The sequence below is a fragment of the Lepidochelys kempii genome, chromosome 1 (assembly GCF_965140285.1).
Source record: "Lepidochelys kempii isolate rLepKem1 chromosome 1, rLepKem1.hap1, whole genome shotgun sequence".
NCBI lineage: Eukaryota > Metazoa > Chordata > Testudines > Cheloniidae > Lepidochelys > Lepidochelys kempii.
Window position 1 is genome coordinate 201,901,049 of NC_136380.1, and position 15,515 is coordinate 201,916,563.

General features: G+C 39.8%; 1 protein-coding gene across 8 annotated transcripts in view; it reads right to left on the bottom strand.

Moving 5' to 3' along the window:
• The window catches only part of ZBTB20 (zinc finger and BTB domain containing 20), a 669,002-nt gene that overhangs the window by 284,709 nt on the left and 368,778 nt on the right, over positions 1-15,515 (bottom strand). For 6 of the 8 annotated variants that reach the window (XM_073308823.2, XM_073308794.2, XM_073308802.2 and 3 more), the window contains one exon: positions 13,762-13,899. The exons of 1 other annotated variant lie outside the window; for it this stretch is intronic. The gene's annotated coding sequence lies outside the window, so the exon portion shown is untranslated. The remainder of the gene's footprint in view (positions 1-13,761; positions 13,900-15,515) is intronic. One more of the 8 variants, XM_073308776.2, reaches the window with a different exon arrangement.

Below are 15,515 nucleotides of genomic sequence, written 5' to 3' on the forward strand. Positions count from 1 at the left end.
ACAGCAAGACATTTTGTTTACATTGATCGTCCGCAAGCACGGCACCTCGTAGCTTCCGGTGGCCACGGTTTGCCATTCCCAGCCACTGGGAGCCACGGGGAGCCATGCCTGCAGATGGTCAACTTAAACAAAATGTCTCGCAACCCGCCAGCAGATTACCCTGATGCGCCGCGTGCCAAGGTTGCCGACCCCTCCTGTAGAGCTATTGAATTACTATGAGAGATCACTTTGCCAGCTACTGAAAACTAAACAGCATGGCTATTCTATCTAACAACCATTTTTTTACATTAGATATTATTAAGCAATGTATTTGTGCAACTAGATAGTCAACGTCTTCTTGGTTCAGCAGACAATCTATAGTAATTTGACCTCTGAAACCTGGACAAAACTTAATTCCCTAATTCGCAATTTTCAACACTTAAGCCACTCAATGGCTACTGGAATAAGAAAGCCATTTTGATGTACAAACAGCAAGCTACAGGCCCACCCGGACCTTACAGTGCAGTGATACACAGTAATAACAGTACTGTTCTCAAATACCTTCCATCAGATGATCTCCATGCATCTTATAAACATCAATGAATAAAGCCTCACATACATCTCTGGTAGTATCATTAACCCTATTTTACAGATGGGAAAACTGAATTACAAAGCAGTTAAGTAACTTGAAGAAGGCCACACAACAATTCTGTGGCAGACCTGAGAAAAGAACCTGAGGCTGTCTACTCCCAGTTCTGAGCCTTAACACCAAGATCTCCTTACTACCATCACAAAAAAGACCCAAAGACTTTGATCCCAATTTTCTAACTTCAGTTAGAAATGATGTGGTCAAACTTGACACACTGTACATAAATGGGACATTTTATCGATTTTATTAGGGTATGGTCCCTTTTTTGTTTAAATACATGCTTTATGAGACACCTGAAGGCCTTTGGGAATGTGGCACAATAAAAAATTACCATAATCATTTCTCTTGGAAAGATGGAGGGCTGAGTCAATCCTACTGGGACTCAAAACTGTGGCTGCATGAAGTCTAAGTACCCGCAAGCCAGAACTGATGCTTAGGCCAATAACACTCTCCCCTGTGGGATACAAGGTCCATTTAATCAATTTATAGACAGGCTCATGGAACAAGCAATAGCAGGGCTCAAAAGAAGAAACAAAGCAAATCTACAGTCATTTATCTGAACACACTGAACTTTGGATGTCTGGATAAACTGAAATCTGGATATGAACTACCCTCAGTTTTGCTTTTCCAAAACTAGTCCTAATTCTGTCCTACTCTGCTCATAAAGTACTGATGGGCCTGAACCAGAACCTTGGATCCTAATTCTCTCAAGCTTTGGGGAAGTTTAAGTCCAGAACCAAACTTCACAACTCAGACTTATTTCTGCTCAAATGTATTTGATTCTATTTCGCTGCAGGGGAAAAATAAAACTTTTTCTCTAAATATTTGGCATATTTCTCATCTTTCCCAACTGAGACCATTCCAAATGCACAGCTGGGAGGATAAAATCTTTGGGATCCCTTCTTCCCTAGATGTAAAAGGGATTTACATGCATGAATTCCATTAGTATTAGTAGGAGTGCTCTGAGGAAATCATCTATGCACTGAGATGAGAATATGACCCAGAGTTTAAACAGACTCAAAATTCAGACATCTGGGGCCCCATGCCACGAAGGAAAACAAAGAAGTAGAGAATGTAGCAGAGCTTTGCTTCACAGTAAAAGGACATCTACCCTGGCAAATCCAAGTCTCCTTGATCCAGCAGCAGAAATAATTTCAGGCTAGACATTTGGGAGGATTTACTTTTCCTTATGAGTTATTTAAACATTCAGAAAACAAAGCTATGTAAACTGAGTAGATGTACAAGGAAGAGCAATAACAACCAATTTTTACCCACTTTATTTTAAACATAGCAGAAATAGTACAATTATCTCCCATTAGCTGACACAGATCACTGTGTTACAGTCCAGTCAGCTCAGCCTACACTGGACTCAGAAGTACTAGTTCAGGTCACAGGGTAGGGGAAGGACTCTAGGCATGTATACTCCACAATAATTTATTACCCCATGAGATTATTAAAATGTTCAGGTCAATGGTAAGTCCCCTTGACTAGTTTATTAGAGGTATTTGGAATTTTTCTCATTTCATTTATTAGAGGGCAGCATACAAGCACAGATAGTTTGTGATGTGTCCAAATGGTGATGCATCTCTGGGGTTCAGCGTTGCACTGTATGCCTAAAGGGAAACCCTATGCAGTGCTAAATTATGTCAAGATCATCTTGATTCCTGATTGACTAATCAAGCATCTTAAATGCAAAATCAAAGAGCAAGGTAAGAAAAGAATAACTCTACCATATATTGCACCTGTTTTAGCTTCAAATAATTGGGAAGTTTGCAGTATTTATTAGGCTACTTACAGGGAGGCCAACTCCAAACTGTATAAACCCTAAACCTAAACGCTATTCAAATATCAAATGATATGCACTCAACCCTGTCAAATGCCTTATATTCACTCATGGATTAAAGAAGGCTATCTTTCCTGAGTGAGTCATGACATTTAGATTGTCACTAGAGCCCTCTCAGAAATCGGTAGCATCTTTTATATGAGATAAAAATAAGAGATGTTCAGAATTTATGGAGGAATTTAGTACATTAACTCCAGTGTCCCAGCCAAATTCCAACTTGGGTAATTACATTTTGTTTATGTATAAACAATCTAATTTCAACTGGGCATAAGACTCTTCGCTTTCTGTCTTAAACAATTGTGTAGTCAAACCGCTGCTGTATTTTACTCCAGAAATGGTCATATTTTTGTGGTGGATGATAAGATACTTGCATAGTTTGTGTAGAAATTTAAGGCCCATATCATGAAATACTTATGCATATGCTTAACTTTAACCACGTGAGCAATTTCACTGAATGTCGTTCAGTTCAATGGGGCTATTCATGTGCTTAAAGGGCATGCATAGGTATATGCAGGATCTGGGCCTAAGTTTGTAAAGTGCCTTGGAAACATTTGAGGTCAAAGTAGACATATAAATGAAAAATATTATAACTATGAATATGTTTGAAAAGCTTAATTATTTTGATTTTAAAAATGCATCCAGTCAGTGCTCTAGACATATTACAATATTTATAAATACAATCCACAAATTGAACCTCATGTCTCAAAAACAAATGAACCCTCCCAACCAGATCCCTTAAAACAAAGCTTTCCTTCCCTGACTATTAATGTATTATAAAAGGTAGTGTTCTTTGCACAACCTTTAAAATTCTACTCAATACCTATCCCCATTTTCTTTCTCAGAAAATTTCTGTCTAATTATACTGCCTTCATCAATGTGCTGTGTGACCTGCACTGTAAAATGCTGAGAAGTCCTTATTTTCTCAAGACATAGATTACATTCTACTTCTCTAATTATATTTTTCTGAAACTCCATAATAGACAGACAAGGCAAATTTAAAACTGCAGCAGAAGGCTCAGGCCTTTCCTTAAAGATCAATGAACTTTTCTACACAAACCTTTACACATTCCAACAAATCCCAACTGCAGTAACTCTCAGCAGCATTGCATGAGGCGAGATATTCACAATGTCACAAAATTTTGGTGACATGTATACATGTGTTTATTTTGTTATTATAGAAAGAGTACAGAGCCTGAAACACACTTATGTAGATGGTTTGATTGTTCCTCCAGTACATTTTAATAGACTAGTTATAAAAACTATGATAAAGAAGTCATATTTCCAAAAATAACATGTTAAATGAACAACTACATGAATGAGTTTTGAGTCAGCTGGTCTGGGAGGAGAGGTTTAAAAGAATATATAAAACAAAGTTATATGACTTGGTGTACATGCTGTCTCAGAATATGAAGAAAGAAAGAAAGAAAGAAAGAAAGAAAGAAAGAAAGAAAGAAAGAAAGAAAGAAAGAAAGAAAGAAAGAAAGAAAGAAAGAAAGAAAGAAAGAAAGAAAGAAAGGTTAATGTGATTATAGATTTCAGGACATCAGGTACAATATGCCACTGCCTCCTATGTGAGAGCATGAGCACTGAAAAGCATCAGGCAAAGCCTACTCAGCGATACTCAATCTGTTGCATCTCAAGCTGTCCTAATACAACACAGAAGAAGAAGCAAGGAATTTCTGGGAACAGAGGGTCACTAGGCTTTGGTGAAGTCTCTCTAGAATCTGGTAATAGGTTTTGCACTATTTGTCTCTTTGTAACCCTCCTGAATCCAGCTGAATACAAATAACCCAGGGGTTGAGATCTATACCGCCTTTAGAGAGTTGCCACATTGCAAAGAACAAAATATATTTTGCTTAGCATGCTGGTCAGGCAGCCAAATGGCTATTCTTAAATTTCCTTCACAACAGTCTGTAATACTTCATTTATTCTTTTCTTGGTTTTGCAAAACACTTAGAAATCATGAGCTAATTAGGAAATTCAGAAGGCTGAGTACTGAAAACAAATCAGAGAAAAACAAACAAACAAACACCAATCAAGCCCCCTGCACTAATAATGGGCTGATGGCACCAGTTCTGTGTATCGCCACTTACACACGATACAAATACTAGTACTTTCAAGAGCTATATTGGTTACCGTCCTAGGATCCTGAAGCTCTTAAAGAACATTCATGAATTAAGCCTCACTAAACACATGTGAGGTAGGCATTATTATTCTCCTTTTACAGATGTGGGAACTGAGGCACAGAATGGTACTCCCAAATACCATGATGCTTATAAATACAAATAATAAATAAATAATAAACAAAGTTACTTGTCCAAGGTCTCTCAACAGGTCCAGGGGACAGGCAGAAATGGAACCCTTTTCTTTTGACTCTTAGCACAGTGCTTTAACCAGTAGAACATGCTTCCTTGTATGCCTAGTTTAAGAGTATCATCTTTCGTTTTCGAAATGAACACAGGATCTAACCAATGACAATGCTGACAAAGAGCGTTTCCTGGTGCAAGTGAGCAGCATCGAGAGTGCAGGTCCCCACAAGGATCCTAAATATCAAAACTTTCTTGGCCAGCTTCATTTTTAGGGCAAGATTTTCAAAACAGCCTCCATTTGTGCACGTGCCACTTTGCCCATTCAATCACTTGTACACACAGTGATGAAATATACACACTCAAAACTATTTGCACAACCATTAGTGACAGTGTGCAAAAAATTGTGTCTGAAGGTGATTGTATGTGTACAGATGTCATGTTTTGGAAATGTGGTTCTTAATGGCTTTGTATACACTCCACAAGGTTGCATCTCTCCAACAGACTGGTCCCTTCCTGATTGGGAAGCCCTTTAACTTGATTTTCAGCAAGAGACTGAAAACAATTTCTATTCTCATCTCCCATACAATGACAGAGTATGACAGTCATCAAAGAGTGTTTATTTGTCCTTCAACTGAACAAATTCTCCAGTTTACATTTGTCTGCATACTAGACATTCAGTCAAGACCTTTAAACTCATTTCATTTGTGACCCACAGCAGATGTGAATTTGATTATGCATTACATTAGTCCTCTGGTCAGATTAAAGCCTCCATACCTCCTCCCTGCCCCCTCCCGCCTTTAATTTCTGAATGCTGTTATGTGGGAGACGCCAACTTTAGAGCAGATAGTTCTGAAAAGAAGGCAATTAAAAAAACATAGTACTTTAGAAATTTAAACAACAGGCCTGTGATCAAAATAATTCATAAAGGGAAGGATTTCATGAAGTAATTTCACAAGCCCACAATGCTTTTTTTTTTGCTTTGTTTTTTAAATAAATCCGTCAGTACACATGCCAAGGCAAGACATCTGAATACAATATCAATGGACACACCCTGAAACGCTGCAACTAGGCTGTTCCAGTGCTGCAGCAAAAACTAAAAGCTGTCCTTTCCTCCCTCTCTCTTAAAATGATTACTTTATTTCTCTTAGTTTTGCAATATAAGATCAAACATTTCTTTCCCTCTGTCTAATCAGTTCTTCCTTTTTCCTCCCTTCATAAAACACACAATCCAAAAAATGGATTTTTTTCTCCTACTGACGGTAAGTGTGTCTGTTTAAAAAAAACATAAAGAGATCTAACTTATAATGAATCCCTCTGGCATAAAGAAGCCTGTTCTAATCTCCCTTTATTGGGCTTGAGTGATAGTTTTGCTCAACCAATATTGACAGGGCCGTCTTGTTTCTCAGGCTTTCGTTTTCCCTGAGTTGGAAAAAGGATACAGTGCATTTTCACATTCTCCAAGTCTGCAGTTGTTTTTATATAAGAAGTAATTTGCTTGGGTCACATCAGGTCAAATGGGAAGCCTGCCCAGCTCTTGGTTTTAAAGGAAAAACATACAGAAAGACACAAAAACACAACAGTTTCCTTCATTAAATTCCACTCTACCTGCCATGGGCTTTCAGCCACAATGGAATTTCCCACCCTGGCTGAGCGTAGCTCAACTTTTATTTTTAGGTGGGTTTTTTTAAATAAAAAAATCTTATTTCAAGTGAACTTTGAGGTAAGGGTTATTATAGTCTAGTGTAACCCTCCTTGTAAAGAAATAAATAACATAAAAAAGAACTACAGATGTGGGGCCAAATCTTGAAGTCCTCATGCAGGGCCAGGTTCTGGTCTCCTTTACATTGGTGAAATATCACTGAAGTAATGGGAGTTACACCTGGGTAAAAGGTAGTTTGAGATCAGAATTATGCCCTAAGTTTTTAACTCAGTCCTCACTCAGGGAAATCTTCAACTGATTTCAGTGGGAGTTTTGCTCAAGTAAGGTCTGCCTATGAGCATTAAGGACTTGTTTCTGCACTGTGCTGAACACTTTATTGAGCTCTCTTAACTCACAATGACTTGAATGGAACTTGAGGGTGCTCAACACCTCATGGGAATGTTCAACAAGGATCGTTTAGCATTTTAAGAGCTGAGGACTATATACCCAAAGAACTGCCCAAGTGATTACTTGATGATGGCCAGTGATTACCAACTTCAGGTAAAATTTGTTCACAAACAAATGGAAGATATCCACATTTCTCCTCCTTACCCCCAAAAACAATCACAAAGAAACCCGGGACAACATTCTAACCTGATTTACACACTGTGTAGCACCAGGCAAGGTTGCTGGGCTTATAAGAACAATAGGTTAGGAATGGATGCTTGATTGTTTTCAATTCTGAATGGTAGTTTTGCCTGAATTAGGACTAAGAGCTGTTGGGTCTGGCCTTTAAACAATCTTTTGGACTTCTAAAGAGACTTTCATCCAGAGAGCTCAAAGCATTATTTGTTACTCTGGATAGCAGTTTGAAGCAGTTTGAGTAGTATGATAGTGGAGAAGATTCTCACCTGCATGGCCCTTCCTCATCAATCTGGAGAAGACGTTCGTTTTTTTTAAAACTTCAAATCTCCCTTTTCAAACCAAAGCGTGGCTAGTGGGAGCCCAGCAGGTTTTCTTGCCCCTTTTCTCTCCATGGTCACGTAGTCCATCTCCTCTATTTTCCTCCCTCACCCCAAATCCTGTGTCCTTCTAGCTGATCCTTCTATTGTCCTCCTTAACATAAATGTCCTTACCCAGCATGTCATTTTTCTTGGGGCATTATTGCTCTTCCTCCATCGCTAATACTTCTCCTTAGCAACCTCCCACCCCAGTGCCTCTTTAAAGTTGTTTGCTGCAGCATTTGTTCCTTCAGCATTGCAAAACATTCATAAACTGGAGATTAGTTCACTTTGTCTGGCTTCCAAAGCCATTTGCTGCTTGAGACCATTTCATGAGCTTGTCTACTCATGTGGATAAACAAAAAATCTCAGCTATAATGTGAATTAGGAAGAGGAAACAGCAGTTACATAGACCAAATACCAGTGAGGGTGAAATTAGTGACAGTTACAGGTTTTATTGGTGCTGCCCCTGCCTGAGCTATTCTATACAGGCTCATCTTTAGATAGCAGAATTTTGCAAGTTAAAAGGATGATATTTCTTCCCAGCAGAACTGAGTGACCTACCCTAACATTTTGCTTGTGATTTTAGTGCTTCTGCTAACTCCATGCTAAATAGCCTCTAGAGTCACAACCTTGTGTCCAGATGATTAATCTGAACATTTTTGCAGCTCCCCAGAGCAGCACATTATTCCCCCCACATGCTTTGAAAAACCTAGGATTCTGCATTATGGTCTGGTTTACAGATGTACTTACTCCACAGTGGTAACACATCTTCCTTTAAACCAAGGGACAGTACTGCTTGAATTCATACTTCAGACAGAATATACCTGTGCCCTGAATTAGGGAACTAGGGACTGGCTGATGATATAACATCTGAATTCAGAATGTAATATAAGTCTCCCTTTGTTCTAAGCTCACCACACCCACCTGCTCACTCTACTTCTTACAGACTTCATGGTCCAATATCATGCTGATTGTAAAAGATATGAAACTTGGGTTTTGTTCATCCACGTAGTGATCACCTGAGTATTCAGATAATTGACTTGCAGATGTCTGATGCCTACTAAGGCAGCAGCAATCACTGTTATTTATTATCTGCAGAGTTAAGAAGCATAAACTCTATTTACTGTTTTTGACAAACACTGATAAAACTAAGCAAGGATGAAAAGGTTATAAGCAACCCAGTTCAGTAACTGTTGCTATTGGTGTTCAAAGGAAACACTTTGGTCCCGGCAGCCAATGGTAGATTCCTAAATCTTGACTATGTTGATTGCTTGCAGCTTAAAAAGATGGCAGGAGATTGGCAAAGGAGGTTTCTATTGGTTTAAAGGAGAAACAATGGTTGGAGCCGGAAAAAGCATAATTGGCTAAATCCAGCAGCATCAGGCCTCCAAGATGGTTTGCTCTCCCCATAAGTCACTCCAGCCAAGAGTAATTTATAACAGAGAGTTCCTCAGAGTACTTTATAAAATCTGAGCCACTCTCACACACCCTAGAAGGCTCTCTAAAACCCTTTATATAGATGGCTAAATATGCAAAACGTTGTGCCCTGTTTCTGTAGTTGAAATGCCATGGGTCTGAGTCTCCTCTCGCATAAGTTTACAATGGTGTAACTCTATAGACTTCAGACTCCTGACTCAACCAGTGTGAGTGAGAGAAGACTAAGGAGCTAAGTAAGTGTACTTTTAAGATGAAGTGCAAGGAATTAAACACACAGAGCATTTTCAAATATGATGAAAATCCACGCATGCAGTGAGTTGTGACTAGTTCAGCACTGACTGATGATAAATGGAAAGTTGGACAACCAGGTGTGCCAGTGAATTCTTCCAGAAACATGTGAATATACAGCTTCTATTCCAGTCAAGAAACTTAGCAGTTTTGAACCCCCAAACTGAATAAAAATAAATGTCTTCTAATTTCATAAATGACAGCAGGAATGCCTGTCATTACACGTATTAGCAGATAAAATGCCTCTAAGGGATTGGATTATAAGGGGGATCCTTACAAAGCAAAACAGGAAACAGGCTCATTGAACACATCAGCAGCACAGAGTTAATCTAAGGAGAAGTCTTCTCTATATTCATTTTCTATGCCAGGCATGATTGTCATAAGACAAATTCTATTCTATCAGTTCTAGGCGTTATACCTTGAACCCCTATAGAAAACTGGTTTACAATCATAATCATGTTAAGATATCATGCCCATTTTTTCCCCTTGAAGATGTGGCTGGCAATATTCCTAGAAGGAAGTATTTAAAATAAACAGCTTTATTATCTGTGTTACTTAGGAGTTTATCTGAAGGCAGACAAGCAAGAGTTTCAAATATATTAACAAGTACTTCTCTTTCAAATTGTCAGGACACTGCTCTCAAACTCAGGCCTAGTCGGTGTTTGGAAAGCAGTATTGGCTCAGGGAATTCACAGTCTTGGGTGGGCCAGCTTCCAGGGTTCTGCGACACACTTCCTGATTTGCGACAGGGTCTTGGCCCTCACTGGCTGGTGACTATACATAAACTTCCTGCTTCCCTTCTGGACCTGTCTGAGCAATGAGCCATTGCCCACAGGTACTACTCCAACCCACCTGAACCTGCATTGCTGCCTCGCCCGATCCTACAAGTCAACTCGCTGTACCTTTCCCTTAGATTGGATCTCCCAGCAATCAGATCTCTTGAGCAAACTCTTACCGCTGATCAGGACTGCCCATTAACCAGCCTGATTTCCAGGCTTGATAGTTTGCTCAGACCAATTTTTCAATCTCCTGGTCTCGCCCCTGCTCCAAGGAAAGTGGCATGGAACCCGCAGGGGTAGCATTGCTGACCTGCCCAGCTTCAATCAGGGGTGGTCAAACCTGGGTAACATAGAAAACCTCACTGGCCAAGCCCTTACAGGTATCTTCCGAACCCCCTTAAGATCATCCCTTCACCTACAGCTGCAATTCTTACATCAGAATTCCAGACAAGCTGTTTCTCTCAGGCAGGCTTTTACTGACTCTGGGGAAAGGGATAGATCCACAGACACCACTGAAGCACAATTCCTTGGTCTCTCCAGGCACCCTCAGGCTGCCCCAACTTGGATGAGACAGCTGACAGCTCACTGCTCACCTCTGGTCCTGTCAGTCAGGAAACCACAGGTCTGGAAACAGTAATTGGGGAACATTATGAACTCAATTGATTCAGCTTAATCTGGTCCCCACACTTCCCTGTGATACTTGGAATCCCCTGGCTGGCCAAGCATTACCCGAGTATCTTCTGGTGGCACCATACTGTGACTTTTAGCTCAGAGTACTGCTGAACCAAATGCCTTTCAGCCCCAAGTCCAGGTTTCCAGAACCCCCAGCCAGACACCCCACCCGTCCTCCAGGACGGGTGGTAGAGGGTGTACTGTCTCAAGCAGCACAAAGAGCTTTGTTACTTCTAGGGTTAGCTGTTTCTCCTCCCATAAAATACCGTGCAGACATGATCCCGGAGCTGCTAGGCCTAGTAAGGACAGCCCAGATATTCACCAAGCTGGATCTCCCAAGAGCCTACAATCTAGTCAGGATCCGGCCAGGGGATGACCAGTTTACACAGATGGCACACTTCATTCCCTGCACACAATTCCCCACCACTGAGGACACTGCCTGTCTCTTCATCTCCCATGTTTTCTGCCTCCATGGCCTCCCAGCCACATTACTTCAAACCAGGGATCCCAGTTTATGTCACAGTTTTAGAGGGTGGTATTCCACTTACTAGTGGTGCGTCTCCATACCTCAACCTCCTATCATCTGTAAAAGACAGTCAGTCAGAAAGAGTGAATGAGGTATTGGAACAGTACCTACAATGTTTCACAAATTTCCACCAACATTTGCTCTTCACTGGTTCTATACACAGAATTTGCATAGAATAACATGGACCATGTCTTGACCTGGATTAGCCTGTTTTTTTGCTAACTACTGTTTTCACCCCCATTTTCATTCTGCTCTTCTCACGGTGCCTGCTGTCCCTGCAGCCTCAGATCTGATACACCACATCCAACAAAACCAAGAGAAGCTAATGCAACATCTTGATGCAGCTAAGAAGGCATATGCCACCTACAGGAAGGTTTCGTTTTCACTCAGACCCACCTGACTTTGCCTTGCTGCCTCGCCAGACTCCGTCAGCTGCCTTGCCATACCTTTCCCTTGGATTGACTCACCCACCCAGCAATTGGGCTTCTTGCTTCTTGTGCAAACTCTAACTACTGATTGGGACAGACTTTTGACCTGCCTGATTTCCGGGCATTACAAAAATGCTCATGCCATATACATTTTTAATATCATTTATTGTTTTTACAGTGCCGAAGAATCTGACAGGCAGTTAAAGCAAGGTAAGAAATGCTACTAGTAGATCCTTGCCCCTAAGGGCTTATAGTTTGGATATTTAGGATGAAATCCTGACCCCACTGAAGTCAATGAGAGTTTTTCCATTGACTTAAACAGGGCCAGGACTTCATCCTTACAATCTATTTATATTATAAATAATTTAATTTCTACAGTACCTCAGTACCAGAGAACTGGGCTAAATACTGTGGAAAGGGACACCAGTGATAAGTAAAATTGCATATGTGGGCCAAATACTGCTTTATGTATTCACTTAATTAGTTCCAGTGAAGTCAATGGGACTTATTTGCTTCAATAAAGCAAGCAAGATTTGGCCCTATAATAGGAGCTGGGAGGATGCTCAGCTAATAGACTGACACAAATATTTGAAGGTTCTGTGAAAAACTAAATATGTAGCAAGAGGCTGATTTAGTATAACTTGTAATTTAGGTGGGCAGTAGATACAGGCTTTCAAACATTATTTCATCACAGTCACCACCTTTGAAAATAATGCAATTTTTTTTTTCAGAAGCCCTTAGTTGTATTTCCAATACATGTATGACTTGGCCAAAATGACTGCAAATACGTGCAATTCCTGCATCAAAAGAGGGTGATTTAAGGAGCTAGTCAGATACGGTACTAGAGACAGCATGGTGAGATAGGTGTCTTTAGAAATACCCATAATAGAATGAAAGGTTTCAATGAGATTTTCCTTGCTTTAATCGGTTTGAGCTAGACCTTTAGCATTCTCTTATAAATATCAGAAGCTATATACTGCATTTTTATAACATCTTTCATCTGAGGATCTCATAACTTAATTAAGAGGGACACTGTCAAGTTAAAAATCATATATTTTTATTAAGTAATTTCCTTACCTGTGTTACTAATAACACTTGGGACTATTGAGCTGAAACTAATTTAATGTTCCCCTATTATTATGTTTTGAGGTTGGTTTATTTTTTACATGCTGCTTATCTTGGGAAATGAAAATTGGTTTCTCAGCTTTATTTTTGCTTCTAGTCAGTTTCAGTTGGAGATTCTCCTATGCTAGAACAATGTATTTCCTTTGGGGTTGTAAAAACACTGTAGGGAAATGTTTAAATCCAAAAACACCCTCCCCCCCATTTCTATGTGCATTTTAAAAAAATAAACCAAATGTTTCTATTAATATGAGATTTGTAAGGCATTTAACAAAAATAAAGCCTAGATTGTGGTGCAAAGCTACCTAACAATGTGTTCCTGTTAGCCTCAACACCCCCATGAAAAGGGTGAGAATTACTGGTCTTGTAATGGTTAGTTATAAGCATACAGAAATTTGACTTGTCAGGAGAGAAGGCACATTTAAGAAATGCACTTGGCTCAGTCAAAGTCTGCTCAGAGCTCTAGAAATATCTAGTTAGCTCACAATAGGCATGCACAGATGCTTATTACAATTACTGATTACCATTATATATATATATATAGTAATATTATCTTTCTCAATAGTCACTCCCATACTAGTCACATAATTAGTTAGATTGTAAATTACGTGGGACAGGGACTGTGTTTTCATTCTGTGTGCACAGAACCTAGAATATTGTTGGCACTACCAGAATACAAGCAATTAAAATAGTAACAGCAACCATTACAGTACCTATCCTTACAACCTCTACTTACCACGTGGGTAAACTGAGACACAGAGAAGTTAAATAATAAGTCACAGAGCATGTCAATGGTAGAACCAAGAATAGAATCCTAACTCCCACTCCACTGACTACTGACTAGATTGCTCTGCATCTCCCTTCCTTTTCAGGGTATTTTATATCAAGAACAGGAAAGTATTCTTCCCCTAGCACTTCAAGCAGCTGATATGGCAAAACCCAGGTTTTTTTTACTTCAAGCAGCTCTTTTCGCTCAGCATGAGGTTTCCTCTTTCTCTCCCATTCCCTAGGTTCAACAATCAGCAAATCAGTGATTTACTTATGTGACTATAGAACTCCTGCCTCACAAGCAAGGAGGAGTTTTACCTTTTGGTTTGTTTTTTGCTGGTCCACTGCTCAGATGATCCCAGGGGATATAATGTCAGCTAGCAAACTTTTTAAACAGGTGGAGGTTGAAATGGGAAGCAGGTCATGGAGTCAACAGCAGTGAGTCAGCTCGACCTGCTATTTAAAAAGAAAACTGTAATAAGACCGGAAATAATAAATAAAAATCATAAAACATACAGCCAAAAGGAGTCTCAGGAGCTAGTCAGGAGCAACACAAGTGGACTAAATACAACTTTGAAGCATGATGATGCAGCCTGATATTGAAAACAGAATCCGACACAGTTGTGCAGATGAATCCTTTATATGAAAAATGTTAGTTTTCCACAGGCTTCAAATGAAGTTCTCTTGGTACTCATCTGCAAACATTTTCTTGCTGCATGTCTAGTGTTTATAAGGGATGAAGAACCCCACAGTTTAGTAGCCCAAGAGAACATGAAGTCAGGCCAAGGACAACCTCTTCATAAGAGTCAAAAGATGTGCAGGACATGAAGGATCTGAATCAAGCAAACATTGTTATTCTGTCTGAAAACGTGCTTTCTTTAATAAATATGTGGGCTATCAAAAGTAGCCTTTGGTTGGCTGATTGGATTTGTATGCTATAAACATATGTGATCATTTATTTGTTTGGTCATTTCTAGCTCACTGTAAAATCACTGGAATAGATCTAAAAGTCTGAATCAGTCTTTTATTATTCCATATTACATTACAATAGGGGAGTGTCAGTTTCCCACATCTATAAATTTTTTCACATTTTGTACCTGTTCAAGAACCAGAACGTAATGTGTAAAATCCTACATCTACAGAAAAAGGCACTAACAGCTGATATAGCTTACAGGTAACAATCAAGCAGTAACATTTTTGCTGCAATTACTGAGGAAAAAATCCAAAGCTACTTGCACCTGTTTACAAAAATGTTTTACACAGACTCTGAAGTCTGATACCCTTATCTCAGGGATAGCCTTAAGACACATTGGAGATGCTCATTACATATATTGCCACAAAGATTAGCCACAACACAGTTTTTACCCAATGTCCTCATTCCTTTTAACATAAAGACCAGGATTATCCCGAAATAATCCTGTTAGGCCACTGCATGGTGACATTTATTATGTGTGTCCAGTTTAAACAGATGGAGCAAAATATAGGTAGAAGATTTTACTTTGTAGAGTTGAAAGCTTATAATGCTTCAAGAAAATACCCAGTTCCATAGTACATAGTAAGAAATATAGTAAACAAAATGGTACTCTATGGGCTGGCTACTGAGAGAATAAAGGAATGGCTTCTGTTCCACGTCACTCTCTCCCTTGCCCATTCTTTCTCATTCTTGTTCATTCTCTAATTCACCCACACATTGGCTCATTTATTCTTGCCTATATGCTCTCAATCACTCTTACACTCATTCATTCTCTCCTTCTATCACCCAGGCACCCATTCATTTGTTATAACACATTCATTCTCTCTCTCTCACCCAACCACACTCACCTTCACCCAAACAAATACACAGAGTCCGGGCAGGCCTAACTTACTCTAATCCATCCGTCAACTTCCCCGTGGGCTCGGAGGAGGGGGTAGTGGCAGGAACTCATTGCAGGCACTGGTGAAAGCTGGGGTCCAGAATATCAGAAAGAGCTTTTTCAGCAGATGAGGGGGCAAAGGAGAGGAGACAGGGCCCTGCTCTTGTAGGGGTTGACTAGCAGAGGAGAGAGGACGCTCCAAAGTGAAAGGGCCTCTCC